Source organism: Spinacia oleracea, chromosome 2 (assembly GCF_020520425.1).
Source record: "Spinacia oleracea cultivar Varoflay chromosome 2, BTI_SOV_V1, whole genome shotgun sequence".
NCBI lineage: Eukaryota > Viridiplantae > Streptophyta > Magnoliopsida > Caryophyllales > Amaranthaceae > Spinacia > Spinacia oleracea.
Window position 1 is genome coordinate 33,453,313 of NC_079488.1, and position 13,396 is coordinate 33,466,708.

The window sequence follows — 13,396 nt, forward strand, 5'->3', positions numbered from 1 at the left end:
GAAGCCAAGGCCAAGATCCAGGAGGCGGTGTCTTTGAGGTAGCAGGTGGCCCAATTGGAGAATCAATGTTCTTCCTCTCAATCGGAAGTAGCCAAGGTCAAAGCGAAGGCTAAGGAAGCCGAGGTTGAGACCAGAGAGAATGCTCGCCATGTTTGGGACGCTTGCATGGACGAGTTTTCCTTTGAATGGTTTGAGCGGCAGATGGAAAAACAGGGTGCTATCTTAACTGCTGAGAAATTGGGTCTGCCTCCCCCTACCTTTGAGGACTCTGATGGTGAAAGAGAGGAAGTAAACTCGTCGGCCCATGATGGAGACGTCTCTGCTCAACCTTTGCCTCCGACTGCCGACGATACTGGTCCAGATGGTGTGGATGTACCGGACTCTGCCAACTCTGCTTCTGCTCAGCCATGACCCCCCGTCTTTCAAGGAAGTGTTTATAGCACCGTGAGAGCTTGTAATGAATATGTTTCTTTTGCGCCGTTGTGCGCTTGACAGTTTTTTAACGCCAAGGGGCGTTTGTAACAAATAATTTTTAATTTTTCTTTCTTTGAATCATTTCGCCGGTTAGGCGGACAAATGATGCTTCGGCATCCTTGACTTTTTAATGGTGGTGCTTTGTTTACACTGGTTTGTGACATGAAATGTCTTTTCTATATTTGCATGCTATTATTGTCGACGGTGGTTGACACCCGTCAACTCTATTGCCCCAGACAAGACATTTTCAGTTGTGAATGCTGACTCCTATGCCTAAGTTTATTTCAGATGATTGATTGACGCAAGTCAATCAATCAGTTAACTTGGTTCATTATGTCCTCTATCATTTGGGGACCTAATACAATGGTTTCACTAATGTCACTCCAACATAAGGGACTTCTGCATTTTCTCCCATACAAGGCTTCAAATGGTTCCATTCCAATGCTGGGATGATAGCTATTATTGTATGAAAAATCGATCAGATCTAGGCTATCTTCCCATCCACCTTGGAAATCTATCACACAAGCTCTAAGCATATCCTCTAGGGTTTGGATAGTCCTTTCGGTTTGTCCATCTACGGCTGGATGGAACGATGTACTCATTTTCAATGTCGTACCAAAGTTATTCTGTACACTCTTCAAAAAATTTGAAAGGAACCTAGAATCCCTATCTGACACGATATCCTTAGGAACTCCATGTAGTCTCACTTTATAGTTGATGTAGGCTTTGGCAAGTTGTTCCATTTTTCAGGTTTCTTTCATTGGTATAAACACTGCCGACTTAGTCAACCTATCTACTACTACCCAAATGGTATCATTTCCACTTTTCGACTTGGGTAAACAAGTGACAAAGTCCATTGAGATACAGTCCCATTTCCAACTTGGAATTTCTAAGGGTTGGACCTTTCCCTGAGGTCTCCTATGCTCAATCTTAAACTTTTGACAAGTCAAGAATCTTGCGGCGAATTCAGCCACTTCATTCTTCATCCTTGGCCACCAATAGATCTTCTTTAGATCCTTATACAACTTGTCACCACCCGGGTGAACAGAATACGGCGTATTGTGATCTTCTCTCATGAACTTCTCCTTTAGCTCACCACACTTTTGAGGCACACACCACCGTCCTTTGTACCTCAAACTTTTATCATCGTGGATCTTAAAATCCGTTTCCTTTCCTTGCTAAATCTTTTCCTTTATTCGCTCTAGCTTAACATCTCCAGCTTGATTCTCTTTGATCTCATCAAACACTGACGGTTGGATAGTTAAGACATTCATCATTCCTTTTAGACATTCTCCATTCACTGTCTCTAGATTCAATCGATGCATGTCCTTGCACAACTCGTTAGCAACTACTAACACATTCACACTATGACTTGATTTCCTAATCAAGGCATCTGCAACTACATTATCTTTTCCCTCATGGTATTGAATATCCAAATCATAATCCTTGATCAACTCTAACCACCTTCTTTGACGCATGTTCAAATTCTTCTGTGTGAAAATGTACTTCAAACTCTTATGATCCGTGAATATCTTACATTTCACACCATACAGGTAGTGTCTCCATATCTTCAATGCAAATACTATGGCAACTATTTCTAAGTCAAGGGTAGGGTAATTGGATTCATACGGCTTCAACTGTCTTGATGCATACGCAATCACCTTCCCATTCTGCATCAAAATACACCCTAGGCCATTCTTAGATGCATCACTGTACACATCATAAGTACCACTTCCGTCTGGCAAAGTTAACACCGGCGCGGTTGTCAATCGCTTCTTTAAAGCTTGGAATGCTTCTTCACACTGCTCATTCCACTCAAACATTGCTTCCTTTTTCATCAATGTTGTCATTGGTTTGGCGGTTCTAGAAAAGTTTTGCACAAAGCAGTTCTAGAAAAGTTTTGCACAAAGCGTCTATAATAATCTGCTAAACCAAGAAAACTCAGAATATCGGTGACACTCTTAGGTGTAGGCCACTCACTAACAGATTTTATCTTTGCAGGATCCACTGCAACTCCTTCCTTAGACACAAAATGTCCCAAAAATGCAACCTTCTCTAGCCAGAATCCACACTTTGAGAATTTGGCGTACAACTGGTTGTCTCTCAGGGTACTCAACACTGACCTTAAGTGTTCGGCATAATCTTCCTCACTCTATAAATATACCAGAATATCATCTATGAAAACCACTACAAAAAATTTTCCAAGAATGCATGGAATACTCGGTTCATTAAGTCCATAAAAATTGCAGGTGCATTGGTTAACCCAAAAGGCATAACAGTGAACTCAAAATGACCGTATCTAGTCCTAAATGCAGTCTTTGGTATATCGTGCTCCGCGATTCTCAATTGATGATAACCTGATCGCAAATCAATCTTTGAAAATATTCCTGCTCCTTTCAATTGGTCAAATAGATCATCTATTTTAGACAAAGGATACTTATTCTTGATTGTGACTTTGTTGAGCTCCATATATGTAGTGTATACAGAGTCTCATACTTTCGTCCTTCTTCTTCACAAACAAGACTGGCGCTCCCCAAGGCGATACACTTGGTCTAAACCTTTCTCCAGTAAATCCTCCAGGTGACCTTTCAATTCACTCATCTCTGCTGGAGCCATTAGGTATGGGGCTTTTCAAATAGGTGCATTTCCAGGTATTAACTCTACGGTAAAGTCAATAGGTCGGTTGGGCGACATTCTTGGGATCTCTTCCGAAAACACGTCCAGGAATTCATTTACTACTACAATGTCCTCAGGTTGATCCTTCATCACATGATCTAGGTTTCTCACATTGCTTAAGAAAACAAGGTTCCCTTTATTGAGTAGCCTCACGATTTCCATTGCCGTGATGATTCCTACACTTCTAGGCTTCCCAAAACGACGATAGGATACTACCTTTCCTAAGCTAGACTTCAAGTGAATCTTCTGCTTCTCACAATCAATCTTGGCTTTGAACATTGCCAGCCAATTCATTCCCAAAATCACGTTTAGATCTCCTAATTCAAACTCGATTAGGCTAGATAAGAATACGATTTTGGTTATTCTGGTTGTTGTTTTGGCAGTTGACCTGGTTGGGTTTCCCATTCTTAGTCCAACACTCAAATTATCTATGGCCTAGCTTCTCACAGAACCTACAAATGTTTGGATTTCCCTCACAGTCCTTTCCGGGGTGATTACTATTGTTGTGGGATCTTTTACAGTGATGACGTGTCACGCGTTCCTCAGAGGTATCAAGTATAAGTTGACACGATCCTCTGGCAACCAGCAAAACAAGAATATTCCCGTAGGAATATTCCCTCTGATGCTTAAGTAAGTATAAGCTAGAAAGAGAAGTAATTTGTAGAGAGAAGGCAGAGCAAAGATAGTTTTAGGTTGGTGGGAATGAATTGATTACCCCCCTTACCTTGGGATCTGAGCTATTTATAGGGCTAGGGTTTCTTGGGAATTGATCCCACAACCCTAGCTGCAAGATGTGTTGCCTACTTGGGATTTGGGACAAGTGTCCAGGGGTCAAAATGGATGGACCCTTTGCAATTTGGGCCTGGCCACAAAGAGAATGGGCTTTTGATAAAAGACATCGTTCTTTTATTTTTTAAGTATGTAAGCTTGAGCCATCTTCCAGGCCTTGGACACATGGGTCACCTGGAGGTGGGTTGTACTCACCATTCAGCCCTTGGGATTTATTGTGGAGATATCTAAGCCCACATCATTTGCCCCTCATGAGTAGTGAAAACGGACGTTAGTTTTCACTGCTCTTGGGTTATCCAGTATGGTAGTGACGCGTGGCAGGGGTAATCATTTCTTGCCCCTCTATCAATAAGTGACTGCTTCGAGTGATTTTCCCCCTCATTTCTAAAAATCATTTGAGAGACACAAGAGAAGGCGATTTCCGGCGTCTAGCAACCACCAGAAGGCACTGTAGCACCACCGTGGTCTTCGAACCCTTGTTCTTGAAGTTCTTCATCTTAGGGGAATTGAGTTTCTTAGGAAGTCCTTTTTTTGATCCAACAGGTAATATTTCTTTTGAGGAAACGTGTTTGTTGATTTTTGTTAATTTTGTTCTCTTCTTCTGTCTATGATATGTTGATCTGGTCTAAAAACTGAGGACGGCGACCTGCTATTTTGACGTCTTCATTTCTCAAGTTATGCCCCCGTCTTGAGTCAATTCTTCAGCCTGTGAGGGATATCATGGTGCGAATAGATGAAGATCCATGTTTTGGGGGGGGGGGGAATCTTCTTCTCCCATGGAGGAGGACGCTCCCATAAATGAGCGTGCCGAGGGGGCGCCAGCGGGCCCGTCCAAGAGTGAAGAAGGTCACCTTCATCCTTGCGACATCTTCCCCCTTCAGACGTGGTTGCATTATCTAACCGAGCAGGGAGCTGATTATGGGGCGTCTTTGAACTTGGGCTATGAATACAAGTTCTGCATGCCGACTGGCATGGATTGCACCAGCTTTGGTTTGGTGGAGGGGGAGTTTTCCGTGTACAGCTCCTTTTTAAAACTGGGCATGAGGTTTCCCCCTCACCCTTTTGTGGTGGAGGCACTGGACGGTTTCAACATAGGGTTGAATCAGATGTCTCCCAACTCCTGGGCCGGCGTGTTTGGATACATTGCCAGGTGTGAACTTGAGGGCATCACCCCTTCTTTCCCAGCGTTTCTCAGAATAGCTTCAATGTCCAAAGTTCCTCAGGCCTCTAAGGGTTGACTAGCCCTTAGTTATAAGGGATCATACAGGACGGCCATGGGCAAGGCGTCCAAATGGTACCACTGGCGAAAGAAGTGGGTTGTTATCAGGACTACTGATCTGGAGATGTGTAGCTGAATGAGGCGGTGCACGCTTTAACCCAACTTTGTTGGAAGAAGTGGTTTCTTTCCTCCGGTTTCTGCCGCCCTTTGGAAACGGATTTCGTCCCTTTTCAAGGCCAAGCCGCTCACAGTAGGAACCAAGACGGCCTATACCTGAGGGGTGGTTGCCTCACTTGGATCAGTTGGACGATCCTATCTTCCTCTTGGTTGTGGGCTTGTGTCCGTACATGCCGAGAGGTAATACTTTGTAACATGAGTCTTTCGTTGTCTTGTTCTCACCGTCTTTTTAATGTTTTCTTGACGTCTTCCTCTTTTTTTCTTTTTAGACGAGGCCATGGAGAAGCAGGACGACGCAGCCAAGGGCCGAGTGGACATGCCGTCCTGGCTGGCTGAGGTGCTTGATGCAAGTACCTTCCAGGCACTGCAACGTCAGAAGGCCGTTGAGCAGGCCGACCCGGAGCAGGCCATCCAACAGCCTGATCCTCCCGTGGAGGAAAAGAAGGTATTACGCCTTCTAAAATATGTGATCTCCTTCAGTGTTTGCGACTGACGTTGTTTTATCTTCCCAGGGTTCGAGGAAGGCTGCCACGATCGCGGCGCCGTCCTCCAAGCGCAAAGCTGGTGGCACTGGAAAACCTTCCTTCAAGCCGGTAGTTTCGAAGGCGTCTTCGTCAGCGAAGGCGTCTCCAGCACGTCAAAGGGTGTTTTTCCATGACACTCCCAGGGCTGGGGAGTTTGCCTCTCCTAGTTCCCAGAAAGCTCAAAAAGCGATTGTTCCGCTTGGAGGAATTCCGAAAGACGTCCGCCGGAACATTCCTTCGAAGACGGCGGAGAGGGCTAGGAATTCGGGTGGTAAGTTTTACTCCAACATCGTAACCAATTGCCGTTCTTCGTCTGGCAGTTCTATAGTCTCTCCCAGAGATTCTAAGGCTGTTGTTTTTCCAATAGAAATACCCGACCCTCAGAAAGCCATTGATGTTGAGTTGGATCAGATCCCTTCTTCAGGCCGGTTTACTTCTCGGGACCACGTCAAGATAATGAACTAAATGCGCAGTGCTATTCCTCTGAAGTACGCTGAGACTCTTCCCGAGGCGGCCGAGACTCATCTTGCTGCCATGCAGTCCTCTATGCCGGATGTAAGTTTTATTGTCCTTGTCTTTAGGAAAATGTTTTTGTTTCGACATTTACACTTGCCGCTTTGCAGATGTTTATTCTGCTGGATTCGCTGAAGAAGTGGCGCACCTCCCTGGTGCATGAAGAGGCTAGACACCGCCTTCTTGCTAGTCAGTGCGGTGATCAGCATTTTGCTGGGCTAGAGGAGCTTCGTCTCAACATGAAGGAGGAGATTGACGCGCTGACCAAGTCCCTGGCTTCTCAACATGCTAAAAATAAGCAGCGTCTTGAACAGATTTATCAGATATTCCAAGAGATGAAGGATCTATCTGAGAAGACAAAAGATAAAGAGGCTGAGCTTTCTCGTCTTGACACCAAGTTTAAGGAATTGGAGTCACAGCTGGAGGCGACTCGTAAGGAAGTGGCTACGTCCAAGGAGGTGCGTAGCCAGTCTGCCGTGCGGGGCGAGAAGTCGATCCGAGGGGGCATTGAACTGGCTTGGAAATCAGAGTTCGCCAGTATGTGCCCCTTCAGCTGGTTCGAGAAGTTCATAGATTATCAGGTGGAGGTGGAGAAATCCCTGAAAGAAGGACGTCCTCCTCCTGAATTTGTTCCCGACGATGATGATGAATGAGGCATTCTAGGGGCCTTGTATTTAATTTGGAATTTATCTTTTTTGCGACGCCTCGCTTAATGGCGCTATGTGCATAATTTTGTAATTATGACTGACTTATTGGAATGACTAGGCGTCTTTGAACGTTTTTGTTCTTTTTTTTATCTTATTTTCCGTTCCTGTTTATTATTTATGATGTTGATTAGTTCAACATTTATAGCCGACGCCCCTAAATAGGGACGGCAATTATTTGCCTTGGTCTTTATTGCCAAGGTCTTTAGCTACTTCATATAGCCGCTGAAAAATGTGTACCCCCTGTGTTCTAGATGATCAGCCTAGTGAGGGTGCTAATCTGGGCCGTTTCTTAGGCCTTTAAATGACTAGTCTTTAATTCTTAAGAGAATGTTATTTTCTGGGCCCCTTTAGGAGATTGGATAACATATTTGACACAAATAAAGATTCCTTAGCAAGGCCGACTTGCGGGGAGATTTTTCATTTAAAATTCATTAAGTTGTGCTACATGATGCGTCTATAGTGTGGACGTCTTCATTCTTACAAAATGTTCTTTCATTAATCAAGATAAGATAGATGTCAATTTTAGAAAAAGTATTTCTTCAGGTTGTCCGCATTCCAGGTACGTAAAATCGGACGCCCCTGCATGTCTTGGATCCGGTAGGTTCCGTCTCGAACCTCCTCATAGATCTCGTATGGACCTTCCCAGGTAGGGGTGAGTTTCCCTTGTTCATTAGCGCGTCCAACGACTTCCATCTTCCTTAGCACAAAATCTCCAACCTTTAAGATTCTTCTAGAGACCCTTTTGTTGTACTCTCTAGTCATTCGGAGTTTGTATAGTTGCTGGCGTAGAGCCGCGCTCCCTCTGGTTTCTGGTAGGAAATCCAAGGTCGCCTTCATCATTTTCCAATTGGCATTTTCATCGAATAACATGACGCGCAGAGTTGGTTCACACATTTCAATTGATAGGACGACTTCAGCTCCATATGCTAATAAGAATGGTGTTTCTCCTGTGGAGTTTTTTGCCGTGTCCGTATAGACCATAAGACATTGGGTAACTCGTCGGCCCACAACACTTTTGCTTCATCAAGCTTCTTTTTCATCCCTTCAGAGATGATTTTGTTGAATGCTTCCACCTGTCCGTTTGCTTGAGGGCGGCCAACTGATGTAAAGCATGCCGTGACGCCATGATCAGCTAACCAGCTTTCCAACTTGGGTGTCTTGATTTGTGGCCCATTGTCAAAGACAATAGACTGAGGCACACCGAATCTTGTAATGATGTTTTTCCAGATGAAGGCTCTCACGTCCTGTGCCTTGGTGTTTTCCAGGGCTTCAGCTTCTACCCATTTGGTGAAATAGTCGACAACAACTATCACATAGCGCAGTCCCCCTGGGGCCGTCGTATAAGGACCTAGTAAGTCTATCCCCCATTTGTCAAATGGTATGGGGCTTGTGATGGGTGTTAGTTTCTGAGCCGGTCGTCGAATCAGATGAGCAAACCGTTGACATTTATCACATCGTTTAACCAAGTCAAGGGCGTCTTCTTTGAGAGTGGGCCAATAATATCCAATTCTTAGAGCTTTTTCTGCCAAGGCCCTCCCCCCTATGTGAGAGCTGCATAGTCCCTGATGCAGATCTTCCAGTACTTCGTGCCCCTTTTCTGGGGTTACGCAGCGGAGAAGAGGCCGTGAGAAGGCTTTTTTGTATAAAGTCCCATTCCATATCTCGAACCAGGTGCATTTCTTTTGCAATCTTTCTGTCTGCTTGGGATTTTCAGGGAGTACCCCATTCATTTTACAATTGACTATATCATCCATCCAAGTGGTCGTCCGGTCTAGGATGGCCGTTCTCGAGACATCAATGCTCTTGGTCTGCTTTACCTCCCAAAATACATGACGCGGTGTGTCGCAAGACGCAGAGCTGGCTAACTTGGATAAGGCGTCTGCCTTGCTGTTTTTAGACCGCGGTATGTGTTGTATTTCGAAGCTAGTCAGCTGTTGTACTTCTTGGCGGACTTTTTCCAAGTATCTCATCATGGTGTCTTCTTTTGCCTCGTATTATCCCTTTACTTGGCTGACAATTAGCTGTGAGTCAGATAGGACCAAGACCTCTGCTGCTCCGGATGCTTTTCTCATTTGAATTCCACATATTAAAGCCTCATACTCAGCTTCATTGTTTGACGCCTGAAAGTTGAAGCGCATTGCATACTCATAGACATTCCCCTCTGGAGATTCGCAGATGATGCCGGCTCCACACCCATTTTGGGTGGCGGACCCGTCCACACGGACTCCCCATTGTGTCTTGTCATTTTTCAAGTGGCCTGGCCTAGTTATTTCCACAATAAAGTCAGCAAAGGCCTGCCCCTTTATTGCCTTCCGCGGCTCATATGAAATATCGAATGCATTGAGTTCAATTGCCCAATTGAGCATTCTCCCGGACGCTTCTAGATTGGTAAATGGCCGTTTCAAAGGTTGATCTGTGTATACTATCAGCCGATGGGCCAAGAAGTAAGGGCGAAGCTTCTTGCTAGCCAAGAACAGGGCAAAGACGAATTTTTCAATAGTTGGGTACTTAAGCTCGGCGTTCTGTAGCATGTGGCTGATGAAGTAGACGGGTAGCTGTACTCCATCCCTCTCTGTAAGTAAGACGACGCTTAGAGCGTAGTCTGAGATGGTATGAGGGGGTCGAAAAAGCACGAGGCTAATGCGTGACCTCGTCCCTCGTGGGCGTGACGTTTCTTTTTGTTAAATCAAGTGTAATTGGATTTCCTGTGAGTTTACACCCAATTGACTAGTAATATAGGAGTCGCCATTTAGTTTTTAACGACAATGAGAAAAACTGACAAAACCCGGTTATCGTGACATAAAGGGAGTGCAATTATGTTTGACCACGACGGCCGTAGGTTCCCCTGTGATCCCTGGTGTGGGGATCTCTCAACATACACCCGCAAGGTAGAGATTGAGGGTTCGGGGGACTGTAACTACCGAGAAGAGTACTCGCTCTTCGATAACTCTAGAGGCAGGATATCCTTACTAGCTCAGCATAAATAATTGAAGGGACATGCGTTAAATATTAAACTAATCTGAATTGATTTTAACAATATGCAACACATAATACTAGATAGATTGTGATTATCTGGTTTAGATTGATTTAAGGGACTTAGCATGATAGTTTAATTTCCCAAGATATTATCTTTGTTAGGCGTGATAGAACAATTAGATTAATAGTTTAACAGTTTTATAAAAGGGCGAGGAAAGCGATTAAATCTTGCGAAGGGACACATTACGACACACCCTTGAGAGGTGCGTCACGGTTCTCAGAAAACTAACCACTTTGGCTTTGCTATTTCTCCTTTTATTTAACGAATCTCTAGTTTCCAGGCTTAATTCTTCAGCTACAAGGGACAGGATACGTTCTGTTTGATTTTTGGATCGATTGCGACAGAACGCGGGATCAATTTCGCAGCGTGAGGCTTAGGCTTAGGGGTTGGAGTCAATACTCAGAATATGAATTGTGTGTTGTGTCCCTTTCACGTCAAATTTGGGGCTGTATTTATAGGGAAGAGTTCGTGGAAAGATAGAATTTTAGAGCTCTAATCCAAGAAGAATTAGGAGAGAATACGTACCCAGGTAATTTCAGCGCCCAAGGCTGGGCGCCGAAGATTTCGGCGCCCAGAGCCAGGCGTTGAAAATAGGGCCTGGGCCGTATTTGCTTGTCAGATTTGGACTCGTGGAATACAGAGTCTTTGAGACTTATCCGAGTCTTTTAGTGCGTATTAACTTTAGGACGGAATGCGTCTGGGCCCGTTACGAACTCTAGGCTCGTTAGGATTTTAATTAATACGTAACTCTTATTTTCGAGCTATACTAGGAACAGGATTCCTCTTGTAAATTATATCTCTTTTAGGATTTATGTTGGAGTGCAACACCTAATTCTGACAGATTTCTATCTTTTATGTCTTGCCACTTTTAGAAACTACCCGTTACGACAGTTACTATTTTTAGCAGGTTTATATAAATAGCAGGTTCGGGTGAAATGAAAAGGGTGATCGAGATTCGTTATTTTATAGGAGATGCGTTGCCAAGTGGAGATTTATGTTCTCATCATTGAACCTTCCCTTTCGGGAATGGGGACAAAAGTAGGTGTCTACAGTTAGCCCCCACTTTGACTGAGTCTCGGGATGAGACGATGGTCAAAGTACTGGACGGAGTGCGTCACACAAGCCATAGTGTATGTGACTTGTTTTGCGAGGGTCTTACAACCCCCCGAGTGATAACATTTGACTTAAGGGTCATCACTTGAAGTGTCGACAAATCCCTCACGTGTCATTGGGATTTATCAACGGATAGTATAGAAACTCCCTCACTTTGTCATTGGAAGTATCTAAAGATGCGTAGAAACTCCCTCACTTTGTCATAGGAAGTAGCTACAGATGTTTTCGAAATCAAAGCTATAAAGTGTAATTGGGCCTGGCCAAGCCCAATCACGAGGTAAAAATGTTTTTAAAGATTCTCATTTTCAGGGTTAGCTAAACGAGAAAACCCCCTTGTTTTTATGGGACGTAAAACGAACGAAAATCCGGCACATCGTTCTTTTTTTGGAAAAACGGAAAACCAATCCTTTAATTTTTGGAAAAAGGGAAAACCGATCCTTTATTTTTGGGAAAAGGGAAAACCGGAAAAAGTTATCGCTAGGGCGACTAAGGACCTGCGCGGTTAGTGGCGCAGACCCCGCCGGCTAAAGATGGCGAGTCTGTCCGCTGAGGGTGGACGCCCCGTCCGATAGAAGTGGACGAATCTGTTTCGAGATCTGTTTGTGGTTTTTTAAAAATAAGGACCTACGCGGTTTGTGACGTAGACCCCGCCGGCTGAAGATGGCGAGCCTGTCCGCTAAGGGTGGACACCCCGTCCGATAGGAGTGGACGAATCTATTTTGAAATTTGTTTGTGTTGTTTTGAAAATAAGGACCTACGCGGTTTGTGACGTAGACCCCGCCGGCTGAAGATGGCGAGCCTGTTTTTTTGTTTTGAAGATTTTTCGAAAACTGAGGACCTGCGCGGCTAGTGACGCAGACCCCGCCCGCTGAAGGGGGGCAAGCCCTGTCCGCTGAAGGTGGACGTCCCTGAATTCGTTTTTTCAATTTGGAACTCGCGTGGTTCGTGACGCGATCTTGCCCGCTGAAGATGGGCAAGTTCCTGTTTCTTTTGTTCATCGTGATTTCTTTTGAGAATTTCTTTTCTTATTCATTCTCGCAGGAGAGAATTCTTTCGAGGGATGCTCGGACTTAGTTATAACCTGAATGTGGGTTGACAACGGCTTAGACGGACCTTTGTCTTGTGGTCGTCTTTTTGTGGTTTTGAGCTAGTCTTTACGGCTAAATTTTGCCACCACTTGGTTTTTGATCAGAGGACCATGTACAAGTACCAACGACGACCTTTATTCTGAGGTCGAAATCCGTTTTTCTCTTTGAGATTATCCAAACACGGGACTGTGTATAGCGTAGTCCAGGGATATGATTTTAACTTCGCACACTCTTCATTGGAGTATATATTTTCTTTCGAGCCCCCAAGCGTTCGGGCTTGACGGTCATTTCTTGTCAAGAAAGGTACGTATTTTATAACGTCTTTTAATCATGTTTGGGATCGTGCTCGTATGTGCGAGCGACCTTTATAGTGGCATGCTATTTTGACGAAGTCGTGGAGTGCGACTTCGTTTTCCGGGCGACAGAGTTTATTTTTCAATAATATCAGGTTTAGCTTGGCCCGGATTAATCCGTTGACAAACAAACATTTTTTATTTGAGAAACCAACGACTTAATAATATTTTTTGGTGTTTCGAAGAATGACCTTGATATTTATTTTGCTTATATTTGTTTTGAAAAATGTATACATTTATATTCCTTGAGACGAGTCTAAGTTTCGACAAGTTTTAACATTCATTTTCATTATTTGGGTGCTAAAGGTGCTTTTGGGCTTGATCTTGATTTCAATAGGGCCTCGTGTCTATCAACACGGTTTTAAGTCCTTTCCTGCTTCGCGTTTCGCGAAATCCGGGCCTCGGGCTGCATTTTCGGCGCCCAAAGCTAGGCGTTAGTCATTTCGGCGCCCAGCCTTGGGCGCTGAAAGTCTTATCCTGGCAATTTTTGGTTTTCGGATTTCTTAACGCGTTTCCGGATGGGATCAGGATGTCACTTGATGGCTTCAGGTATATATAGGGGTTAAATACGTCCTTCTTTTCCATCACTCTCAATCTTCCTTTCCCTCGTAATTACTTAGCTTTAATTCTTCCTTGCTTTTGTCATGTCGATTCCTCCCTTCTCCCTCCAACGAGCTGTTAGGCGTTGGCTAAGAGCCCTTACTCCTACAGAAAAGGCTTTGTTGA